Here is a 13,426-nt window from a genome sequence, read left to right on the forward strand (position 1 = left end):
ATTTGTGGTTTTTCTCACTATTGGCACTTTTGCTCTCTCTGTTTTTGTTTTATTTGGTTTATTTGGAGAGCTTTCGCATTTTTTGCTTACATTCTATAAATCCCTGCTAACATTCAGAGGCGTGTGCATATGATTTGGCTTGTTGCTCAATTGCTTTCATAAAATCAATGGCTTTGCAATTTGGTGTTCATTTTGAGGTGATCTAATGAATGTGAGAACAATGTATGATATAAATGAATACAAAGAAAGGAAATTACTGATAATGTTTAAAAAAATGTTTCCAAAACAATAAGACATTAAAAACTGGAGCAAGAGCAGAGATTCCAGGATATTAGCATGTAGAGGAATAAAATGACTAAGGGAAACAAGGAGATATTTAATGTAGCTGAAGTGCACTGCAGAAGGTCAAATGTATATGGTTTCACTGAACAGGGCAGAAGTGTGAGGTGGAATGATAAATGATTCAATGATAACTTACAGAAATTCCATTTCATAGAATGAGAGTAGAGTTTTAAGAAAGAAAACAAACTAAAAACAATGCCAACAAAATTGGTTTGTTGAAATGTGCAAGACATGGAAAACTGATATTGGGGTGTTCAGAAAGAAGCATAATGTGACTGTGCTGCAGTAAATAACATGGTAATGTTAGTGCCCAACAGCCTGATGGGAATTAGGCATGTATGAGTGGTGAAGCAGAGCAGTAGTTCTTGGAACATTACTGCCCTAGACAGAAAGGCTCCATGGCACCCCCTGCTGTATTAATCATGTGACTGAGCTGGCCAAATGGTAACTGATCAGCATGCTCATTAACAAGATGCAAAGTGTATGCATTGATCCAGGAAAAGGGTGTGCGATACATACACAAACACACACACACACACACACACACACACGCACACACACACCTGCTACATGGGCACAGCTGAAAGCCCATGCAGAGTGCCAGTGCCAGCTGACTTTTTTTTTGCATAAATGAGAATGAAATGGGGTGATACAACAGTCAGGAATGAAAAAGAGCAAGCAGAATAACTTACAGAAGGTCAAAGAAAAGGAAGGAATGAATGGTGCAAAGCTGGGGAAAAAGGCTATATTTTTGTGGGGTACATGTGCCTTTTTTTTTGTTTTTTTGTTAGAAGGGAAGAAGGGGAAGTTAGCATGAGAAAAGTGTAGATAGGAGAAAGGGTGCAGGGAATGAAGCAGGGACAGACAGTCAAACACAGAATGCAGACAAAGACTGGAAGTGCAGGTAATAACATATAAGGAGGTGAAACAGTGTTGAGACAGACACTGACAGACAGTGGACAACTACTTATGCTTAGGAGCAGACTACATATATGGAAAGAAATTGATGTGAAAGGTTGGGAAGCACAGTAATATGGCTAGAAATGAAGGCCTTTTAAACTAGCCCAGAAGGAAACCTACCCAGAAGTCAGTTGCCTCCTTTCTTGACATCAGGAGAAGGCTCCAGCTGTGAAAAAATTGATGGTTGAGGCTGACTGGCTACATAACTCGGCCAGCCTCATGAGGAGACACTTCAGGGTACAAATATAGGCAATAAACTGTCAGTCCCTCTCAGTCTTCACCAGTTGCAACACCTTCTACAAGGTAACCAAGAAGGGCCCATCTGTACCATGCTACAAAGCGGAGTCTCTGTCCCCCAATGGAGAAGTAGCCATAGAGGTTACCAGTGAACCTTCCAGATCACCTCCTGCAAGGTGACCTTTGTCACCCTGCAGAGAAGAAGGCCTGGTGACACTGGGGAGCCAACAGTCAGCATGTTGGCAGGAGCACAGCATGGTGGCCACCTTCTCATCTCTACCTGCTCCACTGCTGATCCCACAGAAAAAGAAAATAAATAGAGAAAACCTAAAAAGCAAAGTCACATAGTAAAAAGGCAATTGAGCATTGAGGAGAAAAAAAGACACAAATACAATGGTCAGTAATATTTACTACAGTTTGTTAAAACAGAACCTACAATTGGAAAAATCAAACCAACAAAGTAACATACAGTAAAGGCAATGGAATACTGAGAATTAAAAAAAAAATCTAACACAAGTACAGCACTTTAGTTAAATGTGGCAGAGTATAGATTAGCACATTAACTGCAGTAAAAATACAACTGCAAAACCAAGTAATGGTGAAGCAATAAATATATAAAACTACAACTAGTCAGTGATACTTTTTCAGTTTGATTAAAATATTACATAAATGATGCCAACAATGCATTGCAATTACAATGCTGCCTGGAAAGGCTAGCCTGCCTCCTCTTGCAGACAGTTTTATTGTCCTCTATTTCATGTGCTGCTGGGAAATATAAAACAAATGTTAATGAGACAGTATATTCCTTACAACAACAGGCAATTACATCTACAGATGCCATGCCTGCTGTGTAATGCCAGATCAAAAAGAGATTGTTTACATTTAAAGGCTGCCTATCCCTCCAAACCATTTCTTCACATGGGTGTAAAAGGTCTGGATGGTGCCTTCTCAAGTCACTATGCTTATTCTGCTCGGCAAACCATGTGATCCCAGTAGGATCACTCACTACCCTGACAAGGTAATGCCAGAAACCCACATTATAAAAGGGTCCTCATAGTTCCTCTACCAGGTACTTTCAATGACACCTGGCCAGTTGGTGTAAAAGATCACACCATATGTGACGTCTCAGCCCAGTTATAAGCTGGCACAGAGGGTAATAATGCATTGCATTATCTGTGCAGTTCAGAGCTATTCACATTAAATCACTTCATTAGCATAATAGCCTCACTAGGATGCCCATTTTAGTATGGTAAAAAAACACAGACTTTATTGTGTGGGAGGTCTTGTTATAGCAAGTAACATAGAAAACAGAATAGATTGGGTATCAGAGAGTACTGGCACTTAGGGAAATTGGCAGTGGACAACTGGTAATGGACCTTGGGACTGCAATTACCCCAGGGTTGCATGGCAGCAGCAGACATGGTTACACAGCAGTGGTGTGCATGCAGAAAAATAACACATGGCACAACAGGGGATCAAAAGCTAAGGGCAGCTCAACCTGGCAGTGTGCAGGGGACAGTTAAGACAGGTTGCACTCCTACAAGGGTATGCATAATAAAGTATAGGGAACTGGAATGATGGATTGCAGTCCTGTGGCAGTACATAACAGGGTAGAGTGAGGTGACAGCCCAGGATTCGGTCCTGAAGGGAGTTCTAGCTGACAGAGCACAGGGGGCAGACAGGAAATGTTGCAATCCTTTGGGGAGAGGTCAAGCTGACAGGTCACAGGCGATAGGCAAGTAAGATACCAGTCCTACCATGTAAATGTCTACACACCTGTAAATATAAAGCCTGCAACCAGCATGACATTCTTCAGTGCAGGATCGGCCTTAGGTAAACTGGCCCCTAGACAGAAAGGCTCCATGGCACCCCCTGCTGTCCAATACATCTCAGCCTATACATCTAGCATATAGCATACTATATAGATGACTATTTTTTATTTCTTTTTCTCATTTGTCTTGGTCTTCATTTTTTTTTTTTTTTTTTTGCTGCGGTTATTCATTCATACAACATTTAAGCAAGACTGCAGTCTGATAACCGTGGAGGAAACATCTGCATCTGCATTAAGCCATGGTCTTGGGGCTTCAAAATTGCTTCTAACTCTGAGGGCAGCTAGTATCAGAGAAACAGGAATACTTTGCTTTCCAGATAAAATGGATGTGTGTGTTTCTGCAGTGCTATGCACTCGTGACACTGCATTACTGTGCTCCTTCTGTTAACATTCACAAAGAAGTTAATTCAGAAAAATCAGCAAATCCACATTCTGGCAAATTCAAGCCAAGAAATGAATTCCAATCAACCTAATGCACAACGATGCAGCTGATCCATTAAAACAACTTCAAAGGAAGGGTAACAGTACCTCAAACCCATTCAAAGAAGAACTGGTGTAGAATATGTCAGTGAACGTGCTTGGCAGAGTTGGTTAGGAAGAACAGGAAGGAGGGCTGGTGGCAGTAGTAAGAACAGCTAGGATGAAGGTGCAACACTTGGGAAGGCTTTTCATTTCCCAGAGCGCTTGCCTTCTAATACTATTGGCTTTGTATGTCTGTATTTCATGTGTGCTGCAGGAGGCATGCTCCAGTCATACATTATTCATATTCTAGGAGTATAAATATTACTTTTGCTTAAACCAGTGCTACCCAGACTCACCTACATGTCGTTTACATATGTATTTCTGTTCCAGTGTTTTATACTCAAAATAATTATTTTGTTCTATTATCAAAAGAATTATTTTGTAATTATGTTATGTGTATCTCTTGCTACCCTATTTTTCAACAGCATGGAAACACTCTGCTTACAACAAATGTCCCTCATGTACTTAATTAACAAGTTGCAGAGTTAATTCCTGCATAACTCTATTAAAGTGTGTGTGTGTGTGTGTGTGTGTGTGTGTGTGTGTGTGTGTGTGCGCGCGCGCACATTAGACAACAAATGTCCCTAATCTACTTAATTAACAAGTCGTAGAGTTAATTCTTGCATAACTCCATTAAAGTGTGTGTGTGTGTGTGTGTGTGTGTGTGTGTGTGTGTGTGTGTGTGTGTGTGTGTGTGTGTGTGTGTGTTTCTGCGTGCATTAGAACTGCAATATTTTTAAGCATATCTAAATAATGTATAGTTAATCCTTTAGATCTTAACATATTCATTCATTGGTTCTGATAGAAGAAAAAAATTCTGAAGAAAGAAATAAAAATCTGATTAGAAACATTAAAAAGAATCTACTAATGTTTCATTGTTGCTCTTGCAATTACAAATGAATGCTTGCTTTTACTTTAAAGATGGTGATGAAGCAGTTTTGTGTAATGCTTCCTAATGATGTTTCTGTCTTTTCCTATGTCACGGTTATTAGAAAAGAAAGGGCAAACTCTTTTTCTTTGGTTTCTCACATATAGCACATATTCCTTTTGTACATAGCTTGGTAAATAAAAGCTTGAGATTCTTATCTTTAATTTGGATGGTAACTTAAAAAGTACTGTGATAAAAGTGCCAGTACTTATGGCCTGCCTTATTTTGTCTAATCATTCTTACTGCTTTGTTCAGCATTTTGCTTTATAGTAACCCTTTCTACCACTTTTTGATCTGACGGCTATTAGTATTATGCATTTTGTGTATAGCCTGACCTCTTTAAAAAATGTTTAGATGTTTATAATATAATTATTCCCTGCCTTTTTTAAATGCTGTCAGCATAACAATAATACTATATTGCCATGCCCGAGGACAGGGGGGTGCAGCTGGTACATCGCTCCAGGGCCTATGAAGCTCAAGGGAGCCCAATGAAGCCCAATAAATTATGTTGTAGTAGTAGCATTTTACAAACACATGGACTCGCGCGCCACCCACTATTAGAAAAAAAAGAATGAGATTTCTGCATTGGCGCCTTGTGGTTGATTAACGTAGTTGTTCGCGCCTGCACAGTTGCTTGATTTATCTTTCCTGCGTTGCCGTTCATGGGCATTTGAAGAGAAAAATAACAACAAGTAAAAACTGAAAATGCACCAGGAATAAATAAGCTGCTATATTGCTACTTGTTAAATCGTAAGTACATACATAAGTAAATTTGGTAAAATACAGCTGCATCATGTAAGTAGAGAGCTTCAGTTCCCTGTTGCCAATGATTATGAATGCTGATAATATTGGTGGACTGACAATACAACTAGAATAAAAATTATGCTATATTAAGACAAAGGTAAAATACAGTACTTAATAATTATGAAAACATATTAGAGCTGAAAAAATTATCTGAGTAGTAACTTTGTTAATATTACCAATTGCAATTATGCTGAAGTATTTGGAGAAATTATGTGATTCTTGCACAAAAGGTGGATGGCGCGAATGTGATTTGGAGGATGGAGGATATGAGCGAAAAGGAGATTTGAAGGAACAAGTGAATGTTAGTGATGAAAAGAGAAGTGAGGCAATGAGTACATCAATGTCTACAGAATCTGGCCATGGTGAAGAAAAAGAGTAACACTGCAATTGGCATTGGACTCCTTGTAACAGAGGTTCCTTCTCAGCTGGATATAGAAAACTGTGTTATGAAAGGTCATATTGGCAATCCTAAAACATTTCCCAAAGATATGAATAATCAAGATTTTCCAGAAAGCATACTAATATTTTGAAATTGGAATGGTGAGAAACATGTCCAAAATTGGCTTGTCTGGAGTGATGTTAAACAAGCATTATATTGTTTTCCCTGCTGATTATTTTGGAACAATCTGTGTTGCAATATTAGCTCTGCATCCAAGTCTATGCTTGCATCATCAAAAGGATGGTCAGCTGCTGGAAAGTGGCGAAAATTATGTAGTCGCATCCCAGAACATGGGAGAATCAATAGTCATAGGCAATGCTATCTGGCTTGGTGAGAATTAGAAAGATGCCTGTCTTCTGATAAGGGCATTGAAAGTCTGTTAGAGGCATCAATTACAATCGAATCCGTCAAGTAGTACAACATTATGAAACGAATCATTGATGTTATACTATTCCATGGAGAACATAGGCTTGCTTTGTGTGGTAGTTCACACCTCATTGGTGTCAAGGACAATGGAAATGTTTTGGGGCTAATCGAGTTGTTGTCTCATTGGGATCCAATTCTAAAAGAACATGTGTTGCAAGTTAAAGAGTCACAAGAAAAGGGGGAACGACTTCAAGTGCATTATCTCTGCTGATTCTCAAAATGAGTTAATTGCTGAATGTTCTGAACTTGTGAAACAACAAATTTTGCAGGATAGAAAGACTGCAAAGTACTTTGCAGTGATAGTTGATTCCAGACCAGATGCATCTCATGTTGAGCAGACAACATTCCTGCTACGTTATGTAATTCAAAATGAATCCCAGTTTGAAATTGTAGAAAGATTTCTGAAAATTTGTTGACTGCAGTGACAAAACCGGATCTGATATAGCACAGATGATTGTAGATACATTGAACGAACATGATATTCCACTCTCTGATTGCCGAGTACAGGGTTATGTCAACACAGCCAACATGTCAGGAAAATATAAAGGTGCACAAGCAAGAATACTTGAGCAATGTCCAACTGCTATATTTTCTCCATGTGGATGCCACACACTCAATTTGTGTGGAAATGATGCTGCAAAATGTATTCCTGAAACCATAACATACTTTGGAACTATACAAACTGTTTATAACTTGTTTAGCTCTAGTCCACATCGACAGAAAATTTTGCAGAATCGTATTGGCTGTTCTCTTCATGGCATATCTAGCACATGGTGGTCAGACCGTGTTGAAAGTGTGAAGCCCTTTGTAGCCCATCTGCCTGGCATCAAATTAGCATTTGAAGACCTCTTGAAGCTGAACCTAACTGCCAAAACAAGAACAGAGATTAATGGAGCTTTGTCTTATGTGACATCATTCATTTTTGTGATAATGTCTGTTGTATGGTACAAAATATTAGTTCCAGTTGATATCTGTAACAAAGTTATCCAATCCAGAAATGCAACACTGGATGTTGAAGTGTCCAACATAAAAACCTTTATTTCAGAACTGACAGATCTCCGCAACAGCTGGAAAAGTATGTGGGGTGAAGCTAAGCATGTTGCTTCCAATTTATACATAGAAATTAAACTATCTGGAAGTCGTAGTGACACAAAACGCAAAAGGATGTTCCATGGTGAAGACGCCAAATTGTCAGAACAGCAACATGAATTGGATGACTCTCCTGAAGAAGCGTATTTCAGAAAGTCTGTTTTCTACGTAATGTTGGATAATGTTATTGGTGGACTCACAGTTCATTTCAATGCTGCAGTGAACATTTCTGAGAAGTTCAGCTTCATCTGGAAGTACCTAACAATTCCTATAGATGAGCTGAGAGAAAAATCAAAATCACTGGCTAATCAATATCCTGCTGATATCAGTGAAGATCTTGTAATGGAGATGAGTCATCTGCCAGCTGTTCATCGATCAAATTTTGGAAAGAACCAGCTGAGCCCATTGGAGCTGCTGAATTGCTTGAAAAAGTACAAACTGGAAGGACTCTTTCCAAATATATGCATCGGTCTGTGTATTCTGTTGACAACTCCTGCCACTGTCGCCTCTGCAGAGAGCTCATTCAGTAAGCTAAAGCTGGTAAAACATTTTCTAAGATCGACTATGTCACAAGCGCGACTAGTAGATTTGGTAAGACTCAGCACTGAGTCTGATCTAGCAAAACAGATTAATTTTGATTATGTAATTCAGAGTTTTGCTAGGAAAAAGGCCAGGAAAGCACCTTTGTTCAGCAGACAATAAATGCTATTATAAACGTCTTTTACTATTATAAATATATTACTGCCTTGGAGTCATATTCCAAGAACTCCATCATGTCTCTCTCCACATGGTCCACAGAGATATTTCTCAAGTCATTTGCACCCAGTTGCAGTATGAGTGTATCACATGTGGTCTTGTAGTGCAGGGTCTTTAGTGCATTTGTGATGTGATGTGGCAAATCCTGGCAACTGATAGGCAGCTGACTATGACGTTCTCCTTGCACAGCCTGGTGAGTAGTGCACTGGTCTGTCTCACAATGGAATCACCTGTGGCTTTGATAGTGGACTGTGTAGAGGTTTGTCTTACAGGCTTTTGAAATGAGGTATGTTTCATGGTAAATGCTATCCGTATTGTGTGTTTGTGAGATTATTGCTGAAGATATTTGTTTCTTAGGTTACATTTAGACCTTTTTTGTTTTAGGTAAGTTACTTTTAAAGCCATAGCAAATATAAATCTAGGTTTTAGGTCTGAGCTGTGGTGAATTATTTAATGTTGTGTGGTACAGACAATCTGGTTTTTTTTTTTGTTTATTTGTAATGACTTTGTGTGAGATCTTTGCTTCTAATAACATTAGGTAATTGTCTGTCGCCCACTGTGTCATTTTGTTTAATTAGTAGGTGGTTGTCCATAACCATTAGACTATTACTGCATTGATTAGAGATGTCTATTTCAACCAAGTTGACTACAGTGACAGTTGTAAAGTGCAAATCCATGGTTCTACATGCTTACTAATGTGGGCTAACGGAGAAATAGAACTTGTGAGGTTTGGAGTTGAAATAATGGAGTGCTATTTGTCTAAAATAACAATCTAAGTCACCACAAAAAGAGCATAGTGCCTCTCAGCAAATACTGATGGAACTATTTAGGCTTTTAGTTAAGGCATTAATTTGAGGTATTTTAGTAATAGTGGATAGAAAATTCGTTTGAGCACCAACAACCAGGTAGGTAGTAAATAGTTAAGTGGAGGTCAGTTTGAAGGATAGCATGAGGTACTAGATTAACTGTAGTGGAATGCATGCGGTCTCAGTGTGTGAGGAGAGTATGAAAAGATGGTCAAGGGGACAAGATTACAAAGTAAAATAAGAAGAGGCAACCATCATGTCCAAAAGGAGAAACCAATGCTATATGTTACACTGAGGGAGAAGGAAAAGGCAAATAAAATATTAAAATGGGGAAAAGCTAAGGAGGCAAACAATGAAAAGGTCAACAAAAGTGAGGAAGAAGGCAAAAATGGAGACAGGAAAGGGTTTGGCCCAGGGGCGGCTCGTGCTATCGGACTGCAGGACTGCAGCCCTCCCAGATCTAAAATTAAACTTAAAATGAAAACAGAAAAGAAACAGAAAAGAAAATAACTAAAAGGAATGAAAATAAAAAAAATCGCGAGTCCCAAACATCGTGCATGTGCACTCGCGTTTTTCCCGATGTCAGACTGCTGGTGAAGCAGTCTGGAGCATGTGCACAAAATCCCACAGCAGTCCGAATTGACTGCTCCACATTTCACTGCAGATATCCCAGAGGTCTATGCAGGTGTAACTGCATAGACTGGAAAGGGATCGGATGTGCTTACTGTTAAGGTCAGGGAATGGCTGGCTGGATTATTTTGAAGGCTGGGAAGGACGTACTCTCTCTCATGGGCTGGATTATTCTGAATGCTGGGAAGGAAGTGCTCTCTCTCACGGGACCGTTGGGGAGTCGATCGGATGGATTATTTTTTCATTTGAACAGTGGATACTTGGCTCTTTGAAAAGATTGTTCGTGGATGGATGCTTGGCTCTGGTACAAGGTAGGGTGTGTGTGTGTGTGTGTGTGTGTGTGTGTGTGTGTGTGTGTGTGTGTGTGTGTGTGTGTGTGTGTGTGTGTGTTTACTTATATTTTACTTATATTTTAAATGGTATTAAAATTTCTTAGACTGTTAGACTTAGATTTGATCCCTTACAGTCAGTGGTGTACAATACTGTGGGCCAAAGTTGAAACTGTTTTATTGGGGGAAGCAGGTATTAATGCTGGAGTAATGCCTTTTGCCTTCATGAGTGTCTCTGTTCTTGAGTGTTTTTAAATATTATTTCAATACCTAGAGGCAGGATGAGGAGACGTATGCAAGGATCATGAACTCTGTTTTGATGAAAGTGATGTTTAGGGTCCGTTGGATGACACTGAGAACCACTATTATCCAAAGCTAACCATCTAATGTTGTCAACCTGATGGGTAAAAAAAATTACAAGATTTTACTGGCTGTGTGTGTGAAATTCAGTGAATTTCATTTAACTAGTTACGGCAGTTGTCATTCATACACTTTAAGGGTACACAAGGCCAGCCTTAGGTATGGCCAATGGCCCACAGCTTCTTATGGAGAGCTAATGGCAGTGTTAACATCGCTTCATTGTATGACAAAATTATAATATTGGCTAGAACATGTACCAGACCCAACTGGAAGTGGTAGGGCTGGCTAGATTCAGCCCTGCAATGGAAGAGTTGTGAATTGTTGGGAAGTGGGATATGTTGAGCTGGGGGAGGGTCAGTGATGAATTGTAGGAGGAAGGGGAGTGGGAATAAATTGAGAGTGTATGCAAGCTATGGTAATGTGGCAGCGATGCAGTACTGATGGCAATGGACAGAAGCTTGGTAAGAAGGGGAAAAAGTCATTCTGGTCGCAGAGGAAACGTGAGAGCAGCAATTAGTGAAAACATGAGTCGTGTAAAGGGATGTGGAGGAGGCACACACAGTACGCAGAGAAAAGCAGAAGGTTAACGAAGGACATGAGGGCAGCAGAAGCACAAGCTACAGAGGAGGGAGAACATACGTCTTTATAAATATAGCAGAAAGAAAGAAGGTGGGAATAAATCTGTTCAGGGTGAGAAAAAGGTAAAATGTAGGTCCTGAATAACTGGGGGAAGCAGAGGTACTGAATGCATAGTTTGCTTCAGTCTTTATGAAGAAAGCAAGGGGAGGGCTGGGTGATAAGTGGATAGGAAGCAGGATAGAAATAGAGGAGAGTGAGAGAAAAATGACTTAAAAGGAAGATAAAACACAGGAACTAGTTGGATTGCTACCCAGTATCCTTACAAGTCTGTGCAATTTGCTTGCAGATTTCTGATATAGGATTTTAATAGATCAGTGGTCACTGCTGAAACATCTCAGGACTGGAAGGTAGCAAGTGGTGTGGCAGCCTTGTATGGTGGGAGGCGAGGATTTTATAGAACTACAATCCTGTTATTGGAACAGCAGTAGCAAGGGAAGTCATGTGGGGAATCATGATGGAAAGACTTCTTGTTTTCCTATAGGACAGCCTTCTCCAGACCATCACTCAACATCGTTTATGTACCAAAGAACCTGACATTCAAACATGATGTATTTTTAATACTGTGTTACAAGAGACCCCAACAGGTGAGTGCTGGTAAATATGGTTCTTCTGCATTTGGCAAGGCTTTTGACTGGATCCCACACAGTTGGCGTCTAGGAAAACTGGAAGGAATGGGTAGCAAAACAAGAATCAGGATCTTGATTGTTTTATGGTTTAATGGTAAGACACAAAGGGCTGTGACCAGAAGGACAGGGTCATGAATAGATTCATAAGTAAATACTAGGCTAACTGCCCTGAAGGGCTATTTTAAGCCTAGCCAGTAACCCTAGGTCAGAATCAGACCCTGTACTTTGGATTTATGAGGTAAAGATCTTAACTATTATGCCAGATCTGCCTACTATTGCCAAACCCACCCCATCCACCACCCCCATTGCCAAGCCCCCCCATTTAACTCCCCTCAATGCCAAACCCATCCACCCCCACTTCCATGGAAAGTGTCTGCTTGAGTACTGCATGAGTTTGGTCCTGGTTCCAGTAGTCTTTATTATGTCCCTTTTGGACATATTTAGGAGAAAAGAGAACAGAAGTAACCATTTCACTGATGACACCATTAGGGGCAGCAGTGGAGGATAGAGGGGGAGATTCTAAGGAAGGACTATACAGTATAATGTAACTCCTGAGCTCGGACATTCCAGGATATCCTTTCTTTGCTGAAATCAGTCCTGCTGAAAGTTTGTTATAGTGCATATCATATCTCACTTGCTGACTGTTGGAAAATACATTCAAGTTTTGAAAAGTCATTACCCTAGGTGCTTAAAAATATTGCTAAGCTTTTCCATGTACTTTAAACTCATTACGAAATTCTTGGTTTCATGTGAAATGAAAGTCTTAGTTTGGTGCATGTACTACAGAAAAAGTCACAGTATTGTGTGTGTTGTCACTCACTTGATTAAAGATGAAAGACAGCTGTCATTATTAACTGTATCTCTAGTGTTAGCTATTTTGAGGAAGTGAAAAGACCCTATGGCTGTAACAGCTAAGAATGGTAGAATAACGGAGGCAATAACGTACAGGTTGCTAATATACTGACTAGGGGGTTGATGATAGAACAGGGAGCTACAGGGTGGAAACCAATGTCCTTTTCTTTGGGCAGAGACTCACTGAAGACTGTGAAAAGACAGGCATGGTCACAAATGCTACAGACTCTAGGATGTATTGGAACATTGAACAGACATGGTAATCTGATGTATATTCTACCGCTAGAGAATTAATACTCATTCTGTGTGCTGCTGTGCTAACAAAGACCCAGAAAGTCAACTGCAAACGTTGTCAGCTTCAAACATTTCTGGAAGTTGCAATAGCTGGATATTGCTTTGCTTTGTCTTTTTTTTTCATTAACTAATACTAGTGTAGTATTCAACGTGTGTCACCTAGGGAGGAAGGGCAGCACTGTCAGTAAAATGTTAAGTATTATAAGATAATTGAAAAGGATCTGTGTAGCCCACTAATAGCTTGCTATCAGAAGTCTTGTTTCATGAATGAGAGTAACTATTATTTATTTGTTTGTCAGAAAAGTCCATAGACCCTTTCAGCCATTACCTGGATTAGAGGTAACTTCAGTTTAACACATGTAACCCAGAAACATCAAAATTCAAGATGGGTCACATGAAACTGAAACCTTTGTCTTTGGCTGTTTTTCATGTAACAAAGCTAGATACTTGTAAAGTGGAGAAGTCTTCCTCTGAGCTTTTATCCTTGATTTGTTTTAGGTCATTGTTTGCTTCTAACCTTGCAGTTCTTCTGGGTCTGATGGCTTTTTGGCGAGCT

Source organism: Protopterus annectens, chromosome 12.part0 (assembly GCF_019279795.1).
Source record: "Protopterus annectens isolate FY-2018-M chromosome 12.part0, PAN1.0, whole genome shotgun sequence".
Taxonomy (NCBI): Eukaryota; Metazoa; Chordata; order Ceratodontiformes; family Protopteridae; genus Protopterus; species Protopterus annectens.